The 14,265-nt window shown below is 44.8% G+C and overlaps 1 non-coding gene across 1 annotated transcript; it reads right to left on the reverse strand.

The window, feature by feature from the left end:
• Positions 1-244: 244 nt before the first annotated feature.
• TRNAH-GUG (transfer RNA histidin (anticodon GUG)) lies at positions 245-316 on the reverse strand. Its single transcript has one exon. It is a non-coding gene; the product is annotated as a tRNA-His (tRNA).
• Positions 317-14,265: the final 13,949 nt, after the last annotated feature.

Here is a 14,265-nt window from a genome sequence, read left to right on the forward strand (position 1 = left end):
CACAGACATCCATCCCTCTTGCTGACCGGGTCCCGTGAAACCAAACTGTAGCTCATACTTTTCACATCAGGACCGCCACAAACGTAAAAGCGCAGAAAGGTGAAATAAATAATAACATTGTTAACGCGTTCTTCAAAGACATTTAATTTCACCGTTGAAATTAGGTTCAAGCTCTTAACTCATGTAAATATTAAGAAGTGAGAATAAAAATGCTGCCCAACTGCCGTGACATTGCCACCCACAATGCCGTGACTCGGATTCGAACCGAGGTTGCTGCGGCCACAACGCAGAGTACTAACCACTATACGATCACGGCGAGCTACTTGGGCTCTGAAAAGACTACCCTGGTGTGGCTCTGATAGGCTTAAAAAAGGTCAAAGTGTCCGTGGAGTGGATAGATTTAGCGTTTGTTTAAAACCCATCTTTTCAAGTTAGATCAGGGTCTTTTCTTTGAGTAGCAGATCACAGCAAATATTTACCTCTCTGCTTCCAGTGACAAGACTCCCCATAAACCAAGAAGCCCAGACTTCTTAACAAGATCCACCACTCTGCCCTGCAAGTCTCAAGTGTTCTATGAGTGCTGGGGTCGGGGAAGTGAACACTGCAAAAACTTAATCCACGGCCGACCAAACTCCTCCAGGCCAGGAGGGGCTCGGAACAGGCCCCCACATATTGTTGTTTTTTTCTTTTCTGGGTGTCTCTTCAGACACATTCAGCTGCTTGGTGCATACTGCTTTAGAGTTGCATTGTGTGGAATGAAGTGGCGTAAACTTGACTAGCAAACAATGGAGTGGTAATGAATGGAGGGTCATAGAAGGGAGTAGATTGAAGTGCAAAGAGTAGAGTGACGTAATGTGTCATAGAATACAGTGGAATATAATGAAGTGGTGTGCCTTGGCATGGTGTTGAATAGCATTGTGAGGAATGGAGTGGCATAGAGCAGAGTGGGTAGAGAGGAGTGAGGTTGCATAGAATGGCATAGAGTAGCATAGAGTAAAGTAGTGTGGTGTAGAGTGGCATAGTGTGGTGTAGAGTGAAGTGGCATGGAATGGCATAGAGTCAGAGAACAGTGTGTCATGGAGAGGGGTGGCAAAGAATTAGGAGGAGTGGAGTCGGACTGCATGAAGTAGAGTGTTGTGGAGTTGAGTAGCATACAGTTGGTTGCATGGAGTGACACTGTGGTGTAGAGAGGAGCAGAGAAAAAAGTGGCATAGAGTAGAAAGGCCTATATGAGAGTAGTGTAGAGTGGCACAGCATAGAGTAGTGTGCAGTAGAGTGGCATAGAGTAGAGCGCATGTAGTGCCATTGAGTGATATTGTGTGAGATGGAGTGGAGTGGAGTACAGTGAAGTGGCATGGAATGAAGTAGTATAGAGTAGAGTGGGAGAGAGTAAAGTGGAGTGGCATAGAGTGAACTAGAGTAGAGCGTAGTGGGATAGAGTGGAGTAGCATGGAGTGGAATGGAGAGGCACAGAGTAGGGTAGACTGCAAAAGTGTGGAATGGCATGGAGTTGAGTGGAGTGCATAGAGTAGAGTGGCATTCTGTGGGGTGGATTAGAGTGGCATGGAGAGCCATACAGTAGAGTGGAATAGAGCTTAGTGGTGGAGAGTACAGTGGCTTAGAGTGGAGTATAGTAGCATGGAGTAGAGTAGCGTAGAGTAGAGAGGGGTGCAACGGAGTAGAGTGGCATAGAGTTGAGTGGTGTACAGTGGCGTAGAGTAGAATGGGATAAAATAAAGTGGCGTACAGTAGACTGGAGTAGAGTAGCATAGAGTGGAGAGGCATAGAGTCGAGAGGAGTAAAGTAGAGTGGAATTGTATAGAGTAGAGTTCAGTTGAGTATTCTAGAGTGATGTAGAGCAGAGTGACATAGAGTCACATAAAGTGGCATTCTATGAAGTAGGGTGGCGTAGAGAGAGGAATGAAGGGAAGTGGCATAGAGTAGAGTGGAGTGGAGTAGAGGGGCATAGCAGAGAGTGACAGGGTGGAGTGGCATAGAATGGAGTAGCATAAAGTGGAGTGAAGTGGCGTATAGTGGAGTGGCATAGATTAGAGTGGCATAGAGTGGAGTGATAGAGTGGAACAATGTAGATTAGAGTGGAGTAGAACTGAGTAGAGTGGAGTGGTATAGAGTTGCACAGTGTAGAGTACAGTGGCACTGAGGGGAGTAGAGTATAGTCATGTAGAGGAATACAGTGTTAGAAAGTAACTAAAATGTCAATAGAGACGGCGTTTAGGGTGAAAAATAAGCTGTATGCTTGTCATTAATGTTGGAAAGCACATTGCACATCCAATAATGATACGAAAACACTTTTAAAATATAAAAAATAGCATACTGTAGAAAGACGAAAAGAACACATGTACTTGGTCCATCCTCCATGGAGGAATGAACACAAGAAAGGAAGATTCAGTCTATGGGAGCTAAGCAATCGAAATATTGCAAATGTGAGTGACATAGAAAACAATTAATGGTAAGTAAGCTATGGGCGTGTGGTAAGCCCACTGAATTCTAAACAATATGTCTCACAGCACATTCACTGTGTACGCAAGACATAAAAAGGTGTGACTAAGAGAATTCTGAGATTTAGAGCTTGACAGCAATTCACAACCCAACCAAACTGAGCCCTATATAATAATTTACAACAGAGCCAAAGTACACCTTTTACACCCCCAATGGTGGAGGTAAGATATTCAGCAGACACGTGGTCTCCCAGTGCTAAAGGATTTTGGCTAGATATGAAGTGGGCGAAGTGCCCTGAAAACATTATAAAAGTAGGACACGTGCTATAAGCAGACATCACTTCCTTGGCAAGGCAGAAGAAAGGGCACTTCAGAGGGAAGAAATGAGAGGGCTGAGGAACAGACAGATAGCTCCCCTATGGGCAGAGGTGGCGGGAGCATGGAACACTCCTGACATGACTATGATGATGATGCAGATGGGCCTCTTAACTTGCGGAGTTAGGAGCACGACAAACACACCTCTCCTAGACCTCCCTGGAAGATCATACACTGGGGAGGGTTCCCCTGGGTCCCTTCCCCCCCCCGGCTGGGCCCCATACAGCTGTAGACACACTCACACAATGCGTAGTTAGGTCTCGTTTCTGGGCAAGTTGTTTGGCTTGCTTGTTATTTGTTGTAATAAGAGATGATGAGTACCTGACGTGCCAGAGCTGGAAATGGTGGCAACCGACCACCCTGCTCCATGGGCATACAGCGCTGAACCGGAGACCCACAGGAGGCCCACACCACAGATCACAAGCCTGCTTACAGATTTATGCAAGGAACAGCCCTCAGCGTGGTGGTAACATAATATAATAGCAGTAATGGGTAATTGTTCAAAAGTTGTCATGGAAAGGAGATTCATACAGCTCTGCAACCTGTCCCAATCCTGTGAATAATATGTACCATCTGAAATACCAATAAATAAAAAAAATAAAAAATCTGCTGCACAACTTAGGGTAAGGCTGGTGTTGTAGTGGTAGATCTGAGGCCCTAGGAGAGCTGGAGACCCCACAGAGCTACAGCAGCTCAGAAGTCCACTTAGGCTTCATCAGGGACCCGTTTTGTGACTTGAAAACCCATTAATGCAACAATAAAGGGGTGAAGTAAATGTCATCAACATTGCATAAACTGGTGTTCTTTGCAGTTTTTTAAATAAATAACAGCGCCTGGAAGCCCTTCTGACTGTGAAGGTTTGTTTAACAAATAGTGTTGTAACAACATAAAAGAGGGGGAACTGTAAGACAGTTGCACAGATAGAAGGACGTCAAGAAGGTTAAACAGATCGTCATAAATAAGCCACATGCACCGATGCATCTGTACAGGTTTGTAGACAGAAAGGCAGGTATGTAGCTGTTAGTAAATCATGGATGAGATATAATCAGCGTCACAGAAACCGCTGTAAATCACACGCGCTTGCTTTAGAAATAACCACGCCACAAAGACCTTGGTAGTCAGCATGTAGGCTTTAAAGTGTTAACATAAACAGAGATGGGCAGAAATAGGCAGTAAGGCAGATACCCAGATTGAAATAGAAAGGTAAATAGAAAGCACATGTAGTAATAGACGTGGACCGATAAGTATATAGAGAAGCAGCTGTTGGTACGAAAATGGGATCACATATGATCATCTTTGTGTGGACTGTCAGGATTTGAAAACGGTTGCTTCATACCAAAAAAAAACATAGCGCCAAGATGTCCTCCTCAATGTCCCTATGAGCGTTATAGTGTTAACAAAGCATACAGCCAGGCATCAACACTCTGTTAGACAGGTTCACAGTCACGCACAGGTAGGTGAGCAGATAGATAAGCAGGCACACAGGCAAAAAGATGGATGGACAGATGAATGGATCAATGGATGGACGGACCTCTCTGTTAAACATGAGTCAAATGTAGGGATGGGCGTAACCAGTGTAACTCACTGCAGTGTAATTACGCGAAATTACAGCAACATTATGCAAGGTTGTACAGAATTATACAAGGCTATTTTCCTGGTGCAAAATACACGCTCAGATCCGAAAGGAACCTGATATACACTTTGCACAAGAAAATCGCTCTAAATGCAACAGAACTGGCACAACAGCCGCTACTCGCACTCTTTTCCTCCGCTCTTGGGTAGATGTCTTTCCCCACATTACTCCAAATTCCACAAAGGAGCGTAATTGTGTAATTCACGATTCGACCACGACTAATAAACTTGGCTTAAGTTTTAAAACTTTCCCTCTAGCTGCCCGGTGATCCGTCTGGTGCGGGATGATGAAGCCATACGCTGATTGGGTGGGTGCGCCTCTCAGTGTCCTTCTCCGTCGCCTCTTTCTTTCAGACCCTTGGGAGCTCAGTCTTACTTTCTATACAAATATTTATTTTTAGACCTTTTTTCTTCGCGGCCTGAATTGCTGCAAAAACTGATATTTGACTAGCAGGATCCCTTTCAACATTGAAAGCTACTCTGCGTCAGTACAGGAGCCTCGGCGCTGCAGGTACAGGAGACACAGACATCCATCCCTCTTGCTGACCGGGTCCCGTGAAACCAAACTGTAGCTCATACTTTTCACATCAGGACCGCCACAAACGTAAAAGCGCAGAAAGGTGAAATAAATAATAACATTGTTAACGCGTTCTTCAAAGACATTTAATTTCACCGTTGAAATTAGGTTCAAGCTCTTAACTCATGTAAATATTAAGAAGTGAGAATAAAAATGCTGCCCAACTGCCATCCGCAATGCCGTGATTCGGATTCGAAACGAGGTTGCTGCAGCCACAACGCAGAGTACTAACCACTATACGATCACGGCGAGCTACTTGGGCTCTGAAAAGACTACCCTGGTGTGGCTCTGATAGGCTTAAAAAAGGTCAAAGTGTCCGTGGAGTGGATAGATTTAGAGTTTGTTTAAAACCCATCTTTTCAAGTTAGATCAGGGTCTTTTCTTTGAGTAGCAGATCACAGCAAATATTTACCTCTCTGCTTCCAGTGACAAGACTCCCCATAAACCAAGAAGCCCAGACTTCTTAACAAGATCCACCACTCTGCCCTGCAAGTCTCAAGTGTTCTATGAGTGCTGGGGTCGGGGAAGTGAACACTGCAAAAACTTAATCCACGGCCGACCAAACTCCTCCAGGCCAGGAGGGGCTCGGAACAGGCCCCCACATATTGTTTTTTTTTTCTTTTCTGGGTGTCTCTTCAGCCACATTCAGCTGCTTGGTGTATACTGCTTTAGAGTTGCATTGTGTGGAATGAAGTGGCGTAAACTTGACTAGCAAACAATGGAGTGGTGATGAATGGAGGGTCATAGAAGGGAGTAGATTGAAGTGCAAAGAGTAGAGTGACGTAATGTGTCATAGAATACAGTGGAATATAATAAAGTGGTGTGCCATGGCATGGCGTTGAATAGCATTGTGAGGAATGGAGTGGCATAGAGCAGAGTGGGGTAGAGAGGAGTGAGGTTGCATAGAATGGCATAGAGTAGCATAGAGTAAAGTAGTGTGGTGTAGAGTGGCATAGTGTGGTGTAGAGTGAAGTGGCATGGAATGGCATAGAGTCAGAGAACAGTGTGTCATGGAGAGGGGTGGCAAAGAATTAGGAGGAGTGGAGTCGGACTGCATGAAGTAGAGTGTTGTGGAGTTGAGTAGCATACAGTCGCGTTGCATGGAGTGACACTGTGGTGTAGAGAGGAGCAGAGAAAAAAGTGGCATAGAGTAGAAAGGCCTACAGGAGAGTAGTGTAGAGTGGCACAGCATAGAGTTGTGTGCAGCAGAGTGGCATAGAGTAGAGCGCATGTAGTGCCATTGAGTGATATTGTGTGAGATGGAGTGGAGTGGAGTACAGTGAAGTGGCATGGAATGAAGTAGTATAGAGTAGAGTGGGAGAGAGTAAAGTGGAGTGGCATAGAGTGAACTAGAGTAGAGCGTAGTGGGATAGAGTGGAGTAGCATGGAGTGGAATGGAGAGGCACAGAGTAGGGTAGAGTGCAAAAGTGTGGAATGGCATGGAGTTGAGTAGAGTGGCATTCTGTGGGGTGGATTAGAGTGGCATGGAGTGGCATACAGTAGAGTGGAATAGAGCTTAGTGGTGGAGAGTACAGTGGCTTAGAGTGGAGTATAGTAGCATGGAGTAGAGTAGCGTAGAATAGAGAGGGGTGCAACGGAGTAGAGTGGCATAGAGTTGAGTGGTGTACAGTGGCGTAGAGTAGAATGGGATAAAATAAAGTGGCGTACAGTAGACTGGAGTAGAGTAGCATAGAGTGGAGAGGCATAGAGTGGAGAGGAGTAAAGTAGAGTGGAATTGTATAGAGTAGAGTTCAGTTGAGTATTCTAGAGTGATGTAGAGCAGAGTGACATAGAGTCACATAAAGTGGCATTCTATGAAGTAGGGTGGCGTAGAGAGAGGAATGAAGGGAAGTGGCATAGAGTAGAGTGGAGTGGAGTAGAGGGGCATAGCAGAGAGTGACAGGGTGGAGTGGCATAGAATGGAGTAGCATAAAGTGGAGTGAAGTGGCGTATAGTGGAGTGGCATAGATTAGAGTGGCATAGAGTGGAGTGATAGAGTGGAACAATGTAGATTAGAGTGGAGTAGAACTGAGTAGAGTGGAGTGGTATAGAGTTGCACAGTGTAGAGTACAGTGGCACTGAGGGGAGTAGAGTATAGTCATGTAGAGGAATACAGTGTGAGAAAGTAACTAAAATGTCAATAGAGACGGCGTTTAGGGTGAAAAATAAGCTGTATGCTTGTCATTAATGTTGGAAAGCACATTGCACATCCAATAATGATACGAAAACACTTTTAAAATATAAAAAATAGCGTACTGTAGAAAGACGAAAAGAACACATGTACTTGGTCCATCCTCCATGGAGGAATGAACACAAGAAAGGAAGATTCAGTCTATGGGAGCTAAGCAATCGAAATATTGCAAATGTGAGTGACATAGAAAACAATTAATGGTAAGTTAGCTATGGGCGTGTGGTAAGCCCACTGAATTCTAAACAATATGTCTCACAGCACATTCACTGAGTACGCAAGACATAAAAAGGTGTGACTAAGAGAATTCTGAGATTTAGAGCTTGACAGCAATTCACAACCCAACCAAACTGAGCCCTATATAATAATTTACAACAGAGCCAAAGTACACCTTTTACACCCCCAATGGTGGAGGTAAGATATTCAGCAGACACGTGGTCTCCCAGTGCTAAAGGATTTTGGCTAGATATGAAGTGGGCGAAGTGCCCTGAAAACATTATAAAAGTAGGACACGTGCTATAAGCAGACATCACTTCCTTGGCAAGGCAGAAGAAAGGGCACTTCAGAGGGAAGAAATGAGAGGGCTGAGGAACAGACAGATAGCTCCCCTATGGGCAGAGGTGGCGGGAGCATGGAACACTCCTGACATGACTATGATGATGATGCAGATGGGCCTCTTAACTTGCGGAGTTAGGAGCACGACAAACACACCTCTCCTAGACCTCCCTGGAAGATCATACACTGGGGAGGGTTCCCCTGGGTCCCTTCCCCCCCGCGGCTGGGCCCCATACAGCTGTAGACACACTCACACAATGCGTAGTTAGGTCTCGTTTCTGGGCAAGTTGTTTGGCTTGCTTGTTATTTGTTGTAATAAGAGATGATGAGTACCTGACGTGCCAGAGCTGGAAATGGTGGCAACCGACCACCCTGCTCCATGGGCATACAGCGCTGAACCGGAGACCCACAGGAGGCCCACACCACAGATCACAAGCCTGCTTACAGATTTATGCAAGGAACAGCCCTCAGCGTGGTGGTAACATAATATAATAGCAGTAATGGGTAACTGTTCAAAAGTTGTCATGGAAAGGAGATTCATACAGCTCTGCAACCTGTTACAATCCTGTGAATAATATGTACCATCTGAAATACCAATAAATAAAAAAAATAAAAAATCTGCTGCACAACTTAGGGTAAGGCTGGTGTTGTAGTGGTAGATCTGAGGCCCTAGGAGAGCTGGAGACCCCACAGAGCTACAGCAGCTCAGAAGTCCACTTAGGCTTCATCAGGGACCCGTTTTGTGACTTGAAAACCCATTAATGCAACAATAAAGGGGTGAAGTAAATGTCATCAACAATGCATAAACTGGTGTTCTTTGCAGTTTTTTAAATAAATAACAGCGCCTGGAAGCCCTTCAGACTGTGAAGGTTTGTTTAACAAATAGTGTTGTAACAACATAAAAGAGGGGGAACTGTAAGACAGTTGCACAGATAGAAGGACGTCAAGAAGGTTAAACAGATCGTCATAAATAAGCCACATGCACCGATGCATCTGTACAGGTTTGTAGACAGAAAGGCAGGTATGTAGCTGTTAGTAAATCATGGATGAGATATAATCAGCGTCACAGAAACCGCTGTAAATCACACGCGCCTGCTTTAGAAATAACCACGCCACAAAGACCTTGGTAGACAGCATGTAGGCTTTAAAGTGTTAACATAAACAGAGATGGGCAGAAATAGGCAGTAAGGCAGATACCCAGATTGAAATAGAAAGGTAAATAGAAAGCACATGTAGTAATAGACGTGGACCGATAAGTATATAGAGAAGCAGCTGTTGGTACGAAAATGGGATCACATATGATCAACTTTGTGTGGACTGTCAGGATTTGAAAACGGTTGCTTCATACCAAAAAAAAACATAGCGCCAAGATGTCCTCCTCAATGTCCCTATGAGCGTTATATTGTTAACAAAGCATACAGCCAGGCATCAACACTCTGTTAGACAGGTTCACAGTCACGCACAGGTAGGTGAGCAGATAGATAAGCAGGCACACAGGCAAAAAGATGGATGGACAGATGAATGGATCAATGGATGGACGGACCTCTCTGTTAAACATGAGTCAAATGTAGGGATGGGCGTAACCAGTGTAACTCACTGCAGTGTAATTACGCGAAATTACAGCAACATTATGCAAGGTTGTACAGAATTACACAAGGCTATTTTCCTGGTGCAAAATACACGCTCAGATCCGAAAGGAACCTGATATACACTTTGCACAAGAAAATCGCTCTAAATGCAACAGAACTGGCACAACAGCCGCTGCTCGCACTCTTTTCCTCCGCTCTTGGGTAGATGTCTTTCCCCACATTACTCCAAATTCCACAAAGGAGCGTAATTGTGTAATTCACGATTCGACCACGACTAATAAACTTGGCTTAAGTTTTAAAACTTTCCCTCTAGCTGCCCGGTGATCCGTCGGGTGCGGGATGATGAAGCCAAACGCTGATTGGGTGGGTGCGCCTCTCAGTGTCCTTCTCCGTCGCCTCTTTCTTTCAGACCCTTATGAGCTCAGTCTTACTTTCTATACAAATATTTATTTTTAGACCTTTTTTCTTCGCGGCCTGAATTGCTGCAAAAACTGATATTTGACTAGCAGGATCCCTTTCAACATTGAAAGCTACTCTGCGTCAGTACAGGAGCCTCGGCGCTGCAGGTACAGGAGACACAGACATCCATCCCTCTTGCTGACCGGGTCCCGTGAAACCAAACTGTAGCTCATACTTTTCACATCAGGACCGCCACAAACGTAAAAGCGCAGAAAGGTGAAATAAATAATAACATTGTTAACGCGTTCTTCAAAGACATTTAATTTCACCGTTGAAATTAGGTTCAAGCTCTTAACTCATGTAAATATTAAGAAGTGAGAATAAAAATGCTGCCCAACTGCCATCCGCAATTTGGATTCGAAACGAGGTTGCTGCGGCCACAACGCAGAGTACTAACCACTATACGATCACGGCGAGCTACTTGGGCTCTGAAAAGACTACCCTGGTGAGGCTCTGATAGGCTGAAAAAAGGTCAAAGTGTCCGTGGAGTGGATAGATTTAGAGTTTGTTTAAAACCCATCTTTTCAAGTTAGATCAGGGTCTTTTCTTTGAGTAGCAGATCACAGCAAATATTTACCTCTCTGCTTCCAGTGACAAGACTCCCCATAAACCAAGAAGCCCAGACTTCTTAACAAGATCCACCACTCTGCCCTGCAAGTCTCAAGTGTTCTATGAATGCTGGGGTCGGGGAAGTGAACACTGCAAAAACTTAATCCACGGCCGACCAAACTCCTCCAGGCCAGGAGGGGCTCGGAACAGGCCCCCACATATTGTTTTTTTTTTCTTTTCTGGGTGTCTCTTCAGCCACATTCAGCTGCTTGGTGTATACTGCTTTAGAGTTGCATTGTGTGGAATGAAGTGGCGTAAACTTGACTAGCAAACAATGGAGTGGTGATGAATGGAGGGTCATAGAAGGGAGTAGATTGAAGTGCAAAGAGTAGAGTGACGTAATGTGTCATAGAATACAGTGGAATATAATGAAGTGGTGTGCCTTGGCATGGCGTTGAATAGCATTGTGAGGAATGGAGTGGCATAGAGCAGAGTGGGGTAGAGAGGAGTGAGGTTGCATAGAATGGCATAGAGTAGCATAGAGTAAAGTAGTGTGGTGTAGAGTGGCATAGTGTGGTGTAGAGTGAAGTGGCATGGAATGGCATAGAGTCAGAGAACAGTGTGTCATGGAGAGGGGTGGCAAAGAATTAGGAGGAGTGGAGTCGGACTGCATGAAGTAGAGTGTTGTGGAGTTGAGTAGCATACAGTCGCGTTGCATGGAGTGACACTGTGGTGTAGAGAGGAGCAGAGAAAAAAGTGGCATAGAGTAGAAAGGCCTACAGGAGAGTAGTGTAGAGTGGCACAGCATAGAGTTGTGTGCAGCAGAGTGGCATAGAGTAGAGCGCATGTAGTGCCATTGAGTGATATTGTGTGAGATGGAGTGGAGTGGAGTACAGTGAAGTGGCATGGAATGAAGTAGTATAGAGTAGAGTGGGAGAGAGTAAAGTGGAGTGGCATAGAGTGAACTAGAGTAGAGCGTAGTGGGATAGAGTGGAGTAGCATGGAGTGGAATGGAGAGGCACAGAGTAGGGTAGAGTGCAAAAGTGTGGAATGGCATGGAGTTGAGTGGAGTGGCATAGAGTAGAGTGGCATTCTGTGGGGTGGATTAGAGTGGCATGGAGTGGCATACAGTAGAGTGGAATAGAGCTTAGTGGTGGAGAGTACAGTGGCTTAGAGTGGAGTATAGTAGCATGGAGTAGAGTAGCGTAGAGTAGAGAGGGGTGCAACGGAGTAGAGTGGCATAGAGTTGAGTGGTGTACAGTGGTGTAGAGTAGAATGGGATAAAATAAAGTGGCGTACAGTAGACTGGAGTAGAGTAGCATAGAGTGGAGAGGCATAGAGTGGAGAGGAGTAAAGTAGAGTGGAATTGTATAGAGTAGAGTTCAGTTGAGTATTCTAGAGTGATGTAGAGCAGAGTGGCATAGAGTCACATAAAGTGGCATTCTATGAAGTAGGGTGGCGTAGAGAGGAATGAAGGGAAGTGGCATAGAGTAGAGTGGAGTAGAGTGGAGTAGAGGGGCATAGCAGAGAGTGACAGGGTGGAGTGGCATAGAATGGAGTAGCATAAAGTGGAGTGAAGTGGCGTATAGTGGAGTGGCATAGATTAGAGTGGCATAGAGTGGAGTGATAGAGTGGAACAATGTAGATTAGAGTGGAGTAGAACTGAGTAGAGTGGAGTGGTATAGAGTTGCACAGTGTAGAGTACAGTGGCACTGAGGGGAGTAGAGTATAGTCATGTAGAGGAATACAGTGTGAGAAAGTAACTAAAGTGTCAATAGAGACGGCGTTTAGGGTGAAAAATAAGCTGTATGCTTGTCATGAATGTTGGAAAGCACATTGCACATCCAAGAATGATACGAAAACACTTTTAAAATATAAAAATTAGCGTACTGTAGAAAGACGAAAAGAACACATGTACTTGGTCCATCCTCCATGGAGGAATGAACACAAGAAAGGAAGATTCAGTCTATGGGAGCTAAGCAATCGAAATATTGCAAATGTGAGTGACATAGAAAACAATTAATGGTAAGTAAGCTATGGGCGTGTGGTAAGCCCACTGAATTCTAAGCAATATGTCTCACAGCACATTCACTGTGTACGCAAGACATAAAAAGGTGTGACTAAGAGAATTCTGAGATTTAGAGCTTGACAGCAATTCACAACCCAACCAAACTGAGCCCTATATAATAATTTACAACAGAGCCAAAGTACACCTTTTATACCCCCAATGGTGGAGGTAAGATATTCAGCAGACATGTGGTCTCCCAGTGCTAAAGGATTTTGGCTAGATATGAAGTGGGCGAAGTGCCCTGAAAACATTATAAAAGTAGGACACGTGCTATAAGCAGACATCACTTCCTTGGCAAGGCAGAAGAAAGGGCACTTCAGAGGGAAGAAATGAGAGGGCTGTGGAACAGACAGATAGCTCCCCTATGGGCAGAGGTGGCGGGAGAATGGAACACTCCTGACATGACTATGATGACGATGCAGATGGGCCTCTTAACTTGCGGAGTTAGGAGCACGACAAACACACCTCTCCTAGACCTCACTGGAAGATCATACACTGGGGAGGGTTCCCCTGGGTCCCTTCCCCCCCCCGGCTGGGCCCCATACAGCTGTAGACACACTCACACGATGCGTAGTTAGGTCTCGTTTCTGGGCAAGTTGTTTGGCTTGCTTGTTATTTGTTGTAATAAGAGATGATGAGTACCTGACGTGCCAGAGCTGGAAATGGTGGCAACCGACCACCCTGCTCCATGGGCATACAGCGCTGAACCGGAGACCCACAGGAGGCCCACACCACAGATCACAAGCCTGCTTACAGATTTATGCAAGGAACAGCCCTCAGCGTGGTGGTAACATAATATAATAGCCGTAATGGGTAACTGTTCAAAAGTTGTCATGGAAAGGAGATTCATACAGCTCTGCAACCTGTTACAATCCTGTGAATAATATGTACCATCTGAAATACCAATAAATAAAAAAAATAAAAAATCTGCTGCACAACTTAGGGTAAGGCTGGTGTTGTAGTGATAGATCTGAGGCCCTAGGAGAGCTGGAGACCCCACAGAGCTACAGCAGCTCAGAAGTCCACTTAGGCTTCATCAGGGACCCGTTTTGTGACTTGAAAACCCATTAATGCAACAATAAAGGGGTGAAGTAAATGTCATCAACATTGCATAAACTGGTGTTCTTTGCAGTTTTTTTAATAAATAACAGTGCCTGGAAGCCCTTCTGACTGTGAAGGTTTGTTTAACAAATAGTGTTGTAACAACATAAAAGAGGGGGAACTGTAAGACAGTTGCACAGATAGAAGGACGGATAGAAGGTTAAACAGATCGTCATAAATAAGCCACATGCACCGATGCATCTGTACAGGTTTGTAGGCAGAAAGGCAGGTATGTAGCTGTTAGTAAATCATGGATGAGATATAATCAGTTTCACAGAAACCGCTGTAAATCACACGCGCCTGCTTTAGAAATAACCACGCCACAAAGACCTTGGTAGTCAGCATGTAGGCTTTAAAGTGTTAACATAAACAGAGATGGGCAGAAATAGGCAGTAAGGCAGATACCCAGATTGAAATAGAAAGTAAATAGAAAGTACATGTAGTAATAGACGTGGACCGATAAGTATATAGAGAAGCAGCTGTTGGTACGAAAATGGGATCACATATGATCAACTTTGTGTGGACTGTCAGGATTTGAAAACGGTTGCTTCATACCAAAAAAAAACATAGCGCCAAGATGTCCTCCTCAATGTCCCTATGAGCGTTATAGTGTTAACAAAGCATACAGCCAGGCATCAACACTCTGTTAGACAGGTTCACAGTCACGCACAGGTAGGTGAGCAGATAGATAAGCAGGCACACAGGCAAAAAGA

Source organism: Pleurodeles waltl, chromosome 12, assembly GCF_031143425.1.
Source record: "Pleurodeles waltl isolate 20211129_DDA chromosome 12, aPleWal1.hap1.20221129, whole genome shotgun sequence".
NCBI classification, from domain to species: Eukaryota; Metazoa; Chordata; class Amphibia; order Caudata; family Salamandridae; genus Pleurodeles; species Pleurodeles waltl.